We start from the raw sequence: 9,739 nt of genomic DNA on the forward strand, positions 1-9,739 counted from the left end.
ACGAAGAAGTGGTCATTGTTGATTTCCATCTGTAACCTCGGTGAAGAAATGCTTTTGAAGATCCTGTTAAATGAAGTCACATTTTGTTGCCAAGTACTGCTCCTAGATGTCTCTGGCTGATTGCATAGTGTTTCCCACATCCATAGTGGTGGTACTTCTCTGCGTTTTGTGATTGGCCTGCTTTTTGTCACAAATTGAACTGAGCAGTGTCTAAATGAGCAAAAAAGTCAATCGGTTACATGAAGCTGCAGAGAACCGCACTGGTATTGATATTGCTGTTTTTAGTGACTCGAAACAAAACAAACGCTTCATCCACTTTGGGAATAAAATGCTGACTGGCTCAATATTCCCAGACATATCCAAAGTCATTTTAAAAATCGCACTTTGCTAAGTTGCTAATAGAGCGTTGGTGCCAAACAGCACATTTGAGAAGACTGATGCCACCCTCTCGCCCTCTCACCCAGCGTGGCCTGGGACGGGGCCCCTGGGTAGTGCACAAACTAGCCCGTCACCCCACTGAGCACCCATCTGCGGGGCAGTTAGCAACAAGACAGATAGCACATCCTTGGGACGTGTTCGGTGTCGAATTGAGGGACTGATCCACTCAGCTGCCTTGGTGTAAGGCCAGCACTGCTGTGAGAAGCACGGCCAATGACAACAGTCATGTCTTTGCTTCCACAACCTCTTTATCTTAATGTGTTGTCGCTGACATGACCGTTGCTCTGCATCAAGCCCTTGGAAATTGGTTTTCGGGGGTTTGTAATAAGCTCATGGACAGATCCTGTTGTCTAATGTTTCTAGTCTCTTCCACTTTCTTCTTCTGAACAGTTGCTGTGAGATCTCGCCGCTTCTTTCTCGACTGTCCTCTTTATACGTGTTTTTGTTCACTGTGTCTGTCTACAAAGTTCCTGTTTTCTCTCTACCACTGACAGCCCCAAAACAGGTGATAAAAGAGGGACCTTCACGTTAATGAAGTGCTTGACACTAAACCATTGGTGTGTTCAAAGAGCGGTGCCAGGTTTCTGAAATGAAAGAGCTTTCTCTTTCCTCATCCGGATCAAAAACTCAAGAGCGTTAGAAAACACATCGCACGGAGGGATCGACTAAGGCTGCTAATGAGAGCAAAGCATCATGGGTGGAAAAAGGGTTTACTGCATCATATAGTTACTGAGACAAAGGTTTTGACCACTTTTTCGATGCATTTCTTTTCCTTTTGAATATCTGTCCAGTGCCGGATACTTCTCAGTCCAATAATTGCCTTAAATATGTGTGTTCTGTGTGTGTTGGTTTGTGTCTAGCCAACTGAGTTCCCTAAAATGACCAGGTCCTGTGTTGCATTGTGATAGTCTGCTCAAACAAATCAGTGCGCAAGTAGCCTTGGGAGTGCATAAGAACTGGGTCTCCACGAGGGTACTTAAATGTCTCCAAAGGAGAGGTTAAACGCTGATAGTCCTCTGAAGTTATTAAATTCAGCCCGATGAGCACCAAATGAAATATGGCCTGCAGCAAATGACTGTCTGATAAACCAGATTAATGGATTAACTCGAACATTTTAACAATAGCAATTAACTGTGGCTAAATGACAGTAATATACGTTTTGTCAGGCTAATAGGCCTTAATAAAAATAGAATATTTATTTAAACATTTTAAAGCTAAAATACAGTAATATGTTATTTAGACTATGCTAAAGCAGTAGTGTTTAGTATGTCTTTCCATTGCATGGTTTAGGTCACTTTACTAATAAGGTTATTATTTAATAAGGTTAAATAAGGTGACACTTGGCTCAGGTTTTTTTTGTGACCTGATCCATTGCAGTAGTAAGGTTAGGACGTGTGCCCCAGAAAGCTTGATCACAAAGATTCAAAAGATTCAATTTTTTGATGTAACCTGAAGCAGTTTTTGTGTAAGTTAATTTTCTAGCAAACTGATCGCTGTCTCCAGACACTTATGGCAACATATGCATATGTACCACCCCAATGAATACAGGTCTTGACACAATATTACCTTACATCCTGAAGGTAATACTTAATGTGAACGTGTCATCTGTATTCCTTAATATTGTGACTGTGGGTGATATTCATTGCTCCAGACTTGAGCTAGCTACAGATTTTTTTTTCCTGGTTTTAATCATAGCCAATAGCAAGCGCTTGGTTATTTGTTAAAATTCACTGAAAATAGCATGCAAATTGTCCTTTGTTAGCCCCTGAAGGACCAAACATTCAAATGATAATATCTCAGGCTCTTAGAACTTAAAACGGGTCCCTTAGTTCCTTTATTAGGTCAACACAGCTTTGTGACTGAGGATGTAATAGGACCTCTTGACACAGTCTAGGTCAGGCCAGAAAACCCCGTTACTGAAAAGTGCCTTAAGAGACGTGTGCGCTGTCCTTATACCAACGCTGTCTTTGCACACCCTTAAATGTGGGACCATAGATGTTCACTTCACTGTAGCCAGAGGAACCCGTGGCGTTTCCGTTCAGCCCCGATGACGCCACAGCAGAGACGTTTCCCCGTGCCCACCACCACCACGCCCACCACCACCACGCCCACGCTGCCCCCGTCCTGTGCCCTGTTGATCCCCCTCCCTGCTCAGAGTCCCGTGGTCACACACTCTCTCCTCCGCTCTCACACGATAATTAATGCCTCAGTATGCAAATGAGAACAGCTGTCAAACTACTGCGTGTGGTGGGTTTTTTTTTCCCCTCCCCTTCCTCTCCGGAGTGTTTGTCAGGAGTGCATTGAGGCTTTAAGCTGGATGATGAAACAGACTGAAGGGTCACTGTTCGAGTCTCCGAAGCAGTAACGAGATAGAGTGCTACCGGGTCGTCGGGCCTCAGGCGGCCACCGGGCTCCCGAGTCCGACTCCACGGTGGCCGTACTCGTAATACCCCTGGTGACCCAAAGAGTACCGTCGAGTAACCCCACGGACAAGGAGGACGCCTGATTTCTGGGGGGGAGGGGGTGGAGGGGAGAATTGGGGCAGTGGGCTGTGGACATCTCAGTGGTTCTGAATGCACAGTCAATTAACCAGGCTCTTCCACATGAAGAGGAGCTACTGGGGAGGCAACCAGGCGTTCAGCCCTTCCGCTGAGGTCAGTCACGCCGAGGCGAGAGACAGAAGTGTCTCACTATTTCAAATTTCTCTTTGTGGATAATAATGGTTAATAACAGCCCTTTCAGTGTCATATTTGACGTGACCAGTCATTGTAGTAATTACAATCATTACAGTCCAAAAGATGTCAAGTTATCCCTCTTAAACATAGACTGCTCGAGAAAATCAATTATTCAATCAAGAGCCCCCCACCCCACCTCCTCCGTTGTATTCAACGAGGTGAATGAAGTTGGTTTACTTAATTTTAGGGGCCAGGGCGAACGTGCCACTGTGCAGACCCTTAATTCCAGAGCTCCCCAACGCTGTTTCCACTCAGTGGAATGTTGAGTTAATTGTGTCGATCGAGGAAGACAGAGCAGATCTGGCCACTATTTTTATGAGTAGGAAAGAGCTCAGAGAAGTGACACTTATATATATATCACATCTTTTCCTCCATCCCTCCTTTCTTCTCTTCCGTCTCCCCCCTCTGCTCCCTGTGACCAGTCGGATTGTCAGGGTGTAATTTAAGAGCATGGGCACAAAGACCAAATGCCACGTAGACAATAAGGACGGTGACGTGCTCAGATTTAAGCGTGCCTGCTGCTGCTGTGTAATTAGGATCACTGGTACAAAAAGAGTCCAAAGAAATAATAATAATTGACTGTATTTCAAATATAGAGAGCGGACGAACAGCCGCCGTTTCTCAAGAAAAACAAAAGCAATATAACGAGTGAGATTTAGCTGCTAACTGTAAGTAGCTGGAATAGGTGAAAAGTTTGTGGTTTACTGTTACAGATGCAATGTTGATTTCTCTTCAGTCTTATTATCTCATGTTCATTATGGGTAGGATGGTCCTCCGGTTATGACTGGTTAGTAGTTTCTGCCTTCTGAGATCATTATAAGTAGGCAGAATTGGTTCTCATCAGAAATAAAGGAAAGTGATCTTGACTAGCCATATCTTTCTCAGTTGTTCTTGGCAGGACACGTAACAGCAGCGTAATGCCCTATGCACTGTGTGACTGTCATTACAAACACACTACACGTGATTGAATATTGTGTTCAGGAAATATGAATTGTGATTGTCACGTCAAGGCTGTCATGGCAACACTAGTCTGATATTATGACCTGACAGCTCTCTTTCATGTTAGTATATGTATTTCCAAAACAAAGAAAGCCATATCTGTGTATTTTAGAAGTGGCCAACTCCGTAGAGGTGTCTGGTAACGCAAAAAAAAAAATCTGTGATGGTCTCGCCGAGTTGTGAGCCCACCTGCGTGAGTGAGCAGTAGGAAAGGCTGTGAGATAGCCTGCGTATCTTCAGCGGAGATCTCTGGTGTGGTAGAGCTGCTTCAGCCTTGCAGACTGTCTCGTCACTCCACCCTCTGCTCCTGGTCCTTTTCTCTTTAATTAGATTTGTAAAAACAATTTTTGGAGGGCTTCATTCTGTAAAAGCTCTCAGGGGTTAAAATCAGCTGAGCGCTTCCTTTCAGCTTCTTTTCAGCAACGGAGCATAAATTATTTAAAATTGTGCGACCTTTTATCTCACCCCCTTTGAAGGCAGCAAATTAAAAATGTAAATGGGCTCCCTAATTAATATGCAAATGCATTCATTCCCAGTTAACAATTAGCAATTAAACCTGCACTGTCTGGAAAGAGCACCAGACAAAATTAGCAACTTATTTTTGCCTTATAGAAACCTGACACAGAAATGTTTTGTTGAACAAGGTGACTTTTACAGGGTAGAGATCAGGCCGCGGTGGAAAACGAACCGACTGAACGGACAGGACGCCGCCGTGTCCCGAACCCGGCGAAACACACGAGCAGGACACTCCGCTTTACAGTATTTATTGTGAGGTGCAGTAGAGAAAAGGGAAGCCATATGTTTATGGAGAAGACATAATGATGTCAGAATGTAGATCAACCAAGGTTATGTGCTAAGACCCACAAGCCCTTGCTCTCTAGTGGGCCACTCAATTGATGATTGGTGGAATTAAAACATGCAAGCGGCATTGAGCCTTTAAGTGCTTGGCCCCATAACTAAAAATAATACTAGAAGAAGAATTAACGTGGGGGTGGAGCATTTCATTAATTTGCGGATTAACGATGTGCACTAGCAGTAGCTTGTTATTAAAGTGCTATTTCTGAATTACAACTCTGTGAGCAGAGCCCATGGGACATGCATGTTTAGTCAGCGTTCTCTGGTGATGCCACAGAGCCTTTCGGAGGTGGGGGTAGGGGGGAAGTGGGGGGCGGCTTGTGTGTGTGTGTGTGTGTGTGTGTGTGGGGGGGGGGGGGTGTATCACAAAGCTGTTTCCTCTAGTGGATACATGATGTATATGCCCATCCTGTTTCTGTTCATCTGTATTTTACATCACATTCCAGAACTGGAACACATACCATGGAAAAAGTTTAACATTTATTTATATACATACATAATATATATAAATATAAAGAGTGTAATATATACATTTTATTTTTAAAGCACTGATTAATGTCATTTTATTTTTAATGCACTGATTAATGTTCTTTTATTTTTAATGCAGCTGTTAAAGTAATTTACAGCCTTCATCATTTGCATTTGAAAGTGTCTAACAACACAAATGTGTTGTACGTGTGTAATTACTGGGTTATAACCGATACATCAAAAAAACTACCAATACCATTTTTTAAACCAGCCATACACAAGATCACTAAAGTGAAAATATCATGCGATTGTATAACTCACTGAATACCACTGGCAGTTGAAAATGAATCCATTCATCGGTTCTACAACCTTGATACTCAGGTTTCTACTACTAAAGCTCATTAATGTTTAGATGTTCCTGTTGTGTGGACAAAGTTGAAGGGCTTCACATCAAAACCATTTTGCTCTCTGCTTCAGGTTCTGTGTGGATGCCTGGACTGTTGGATGGTTAAAAGCTCTCAGATCTTTTCTTCATTCAACAAGGCACTTGTTGACAAAGGTATGTATCTGTACAAAGGTGTGTATCTGTACAAAGGTGTGTATCTGTACATTCTGTACCTTTTCAGTCCAGTGGGAACTTCAGCCCAAGCTCCAATTGAACTGAGATGTTTCTGCTCATAATTAGCACAGACCTTTAGATTAGACAATGAAGCAGTGTTCATTAACACTTTGCTAATTGCTGCTCTCTACTTTAAAAGTTTTCGCTTCGTGTTTTTTTTCTTTCTTCTCTTCCCTTCATTCTTGGAGGAAGGAGGAGGTGAAAATGAGCATCTCAGTCTTTTACAGGAAACTGTAGCACTTGTCTGAGACTCCCACTGTGCCAATATGTTGATTCAATTCAACTGACACCCAGCACAGAGGCTCTGCTGTCAGTTCCAGCGACTAACCCTCCATCAATCTGCTCATTTGTTCATTCAGCACAAATGAACTCGCGTGTGTCCGCCTTGACAGATGTTCCAAGTACCCGACGACGCTGGAGATGCCCACTACTCGGGCTTCCCCATCCTGAACTCCAGCAGGAGACGCAGATCACGCATCATCTGCCATGGCCAGCCAGAAACGCACACGAACAATGCACCCAAATCTCTGCTTTTACACTGTGGTGCAGTGGCCAAGTCGTGACCACTAGGCCACTTGTGTTTACACCCTCGTGTCAACTAGCTCCTTGTCTTTACTGACCTTCCCTGTGTGAATTACTGGCTGTTGATCGCACAGAGAGCTAAGCAGCCAGACACCCTTGCTCAACGGCCTTTAAAACCCCTTCAAGCAAGGCGGGCTCATGCATAAATAAAGCGCTGAAATGTTCCAAATAAAGGAAACGCAGTGTAAAGGAATTTCAGAACGTCGATTTGTTCATGTTGTTTGCCACCTGCTACACATGAGTAGAAAAAACGGTTTTCTACCTGCACCAATGTATCTTACGTTAAATTGTAAACTGCGTTGTATTAAATCACGTTCAATTGTAATCTTAAATTGCAAACTCCCGTTATATTGTAAACAAGGCCGGAGGTGTTGTGGCCCTGTTCATGAGCTTTTAGAATGCAAGCTTATCTCTGGCCCTTTTCCAGGCCATGTCTCCGTGATCGTCGCTGACGCGTGCGGTGAAACTGCATCTGTCTCTTGGTCCCTCTTTTCTCATCAGCTGGCAACCCTGACAGACTAGATAGTGACTCAGTGCATTACGCAGCCCAACTTAGCACCGAGGTGATATAAAAATTATAATTGTGCGCTCTCTCTGAGGAATCCTGCTCAGAGTGTCTCTGTAATGATAGCCTACGTCATGTACATCCTGTCAAACAGAACACGGATGCACCTGATACCCTTTGAATATACTTGTTTCCTGAGCCAGATATGATTCAGGGCGTGTTGTGTCTGCTGGTGGGGTGGTTTCAGTATGGCTGGGATGAGAATGACCGTTTGCTGACTCTGCTGGTATCCTTGTGGGGTTGGGGGTTGTCAGCATGGTACCTGAACAAGAGTAAGAACGAGGCCACGAGGAGGCTCACAGCTCCGCATTTCTTTAAACGCCACTTACGCGGAGGCCCCGGCGTTAGCGGAAATGACGCCTGTGTCTTCCGTTGCGGTCCAAAGCTGTGTATTTTAAAGCATGCGCACTGTATCGATGGGTTCTCTGCGCAGCCAAACTGCACGTCGGTGCACAGTGAGCGTGCGTCTGAAACACGGCCGTCTCCCCTGCCCGAGGCACCCGAAGCGCTTGCGAGCTGTCGGGACTCTCATCCAATGACACGCCGCCGTGCTAGCTCTCCCGTGGTCCTTCCTCCTTGCTTCCTCTTCCTCGTTCAAGGCGCGTGGGAGCTGCCCTTATCCCTCCACTTTTTCACACGCTCTCTTCCGTTCCTCCCCCTCAGCTGTCACAAAGCGCTCCATCCGGACCCCCCCCCCCCCCCCCCCCCGCCTTCAAAACTGAGATAAGACTGAGATAAAAGTTGAGAGTGCCGACAGGTTGTTTCTGGCCAAGTAACACACCACATACAAGAAGTTCATTTCTCTCTTTGTATAGGCTAACTGCTGCTTTTCACATTTTGACTCAGTGGTGGCTGTTATTCTTGTGCTAAGGTTCATCAAGTAGCCTAAACACTGGTACATTACAGACTACTCTGTGTCATTTGCAACAACCGGTTGTGGCTCACCAATGTTCACCCCCAGATTCCACAATTAGGCCTTTGTTTACACCCCAAAAAGTCATAATAGGAGCAGGAAATTTAGCGTAATTATTCATAATTCCAAGGATTCAAGTGTAGCTACCTCATTTGCCTGGTAATTCTGCTTTTTAATTTCTTGCATACATTTGCACATTAATTTTGCCTATTGTCTGCTGTGAGGGGCTGTTTATTCTAAAGAAAGATTTCCTGTGTGATGTTTTTCACAGGAGTGTGGCCCAGTCGGGTGGCGCTCCAGCTGTGAATGGTGATGATTTGTTTTGTCCTCATTTACAACCCATGGCTTTATCACATTTACTCCCAGCTTTCATTTTTTACATGCAGTGAGAGGCATCATCAACCCACTAATAGTGATTCAGTAGGTTTAAGTCACTCCCTTGCTTTCACTCACTCTTACTCACACTCTTTCTCATTCACTCCCTCTTACTCACACACACTCCCTCATTCACTCACTCTTACACACACTCTCTCTCATTCACTCACTCTTATTCAGACACACTCCTCCTCATTCTCTCACTCTTACTCACACACTCTCCCTCATTCACTCACTCTTACACACACTCTGGCTCATTCACTCACTCTTACTCACACTCACTCCCTCATTCACTCACTCTTACACACACTTTGCCTCATTCACTCACTCTTACACACACTCTCCCTCATTCACTCACTCTTACACACACACTCTCCCTCATTCACTCACTCTTAGACACATACTCACACTCATTCACTCACTCTTACTCACACACTCTCCCTCATTCACTCACTCTCCCTCATTCACTCTTACTCACACACTCCCTCATTCACTCACTCTTACTCACACTCTCCCTCATTCACTCACTCTTACACACACTTTTCCTCATTCACTCACTCTTACACACACTCCCTCATTCACTCACTCTTACATACACACTTGTCCTCATTCACTCACTCTTACACACACACTCTCCCTCATTCACTCACTCTTACACACACACACTCTCCCTCATTCACTCACTCTTATATACACACTTGTCCTCATTCACTCACTCTTACACACACTCTCCCTCATTCACTCACTCTTACACACACTCTCCCTCATTCACTCACTCTTACACACACTCCCTCATTCACTCACTCTTACATACACGCTTGTCCTCATTCACTCACTCTTACACACACTTTTCCTCATTCACTCACTCTTACACACACTCCCTCATTCTCTCACTCTTACATACACACTTGTCCTCATTCACTCACTCTTACACACACACTCTCCCTCATTCACTCACTCTTACACACACACACTCTCCCTCATTCACTCACTCTTATATACACACTTGTCCTCATTCACTCACTCTTACACACACTCTCCCTCATTCACTCACTCTTACACACACTCCCTCATTCACTCACTCTTACATACACGCTTGTCCTCATTCACTCACTCTTACACACACACACACACACACACACACACACACACACACACACACACACACACACACACACACACACACACTC

This window comes from Brachyhypopomus gauderio, chromosome 9 (genome assembly GCF_052324685.1).
Source record: "Brachyhypopomus gauderio isolate BG-103 chromosome 9, BGAUD_0.2, whole genome shotgun sequence".
NCBI classification, from domain to species: Eukaryota; Metazoa; Chordata; class Actinopteri; order Gymnotiformes; family Hypopomidae; genus Brachyhypopomus; species Brachyhypopomus gauderio.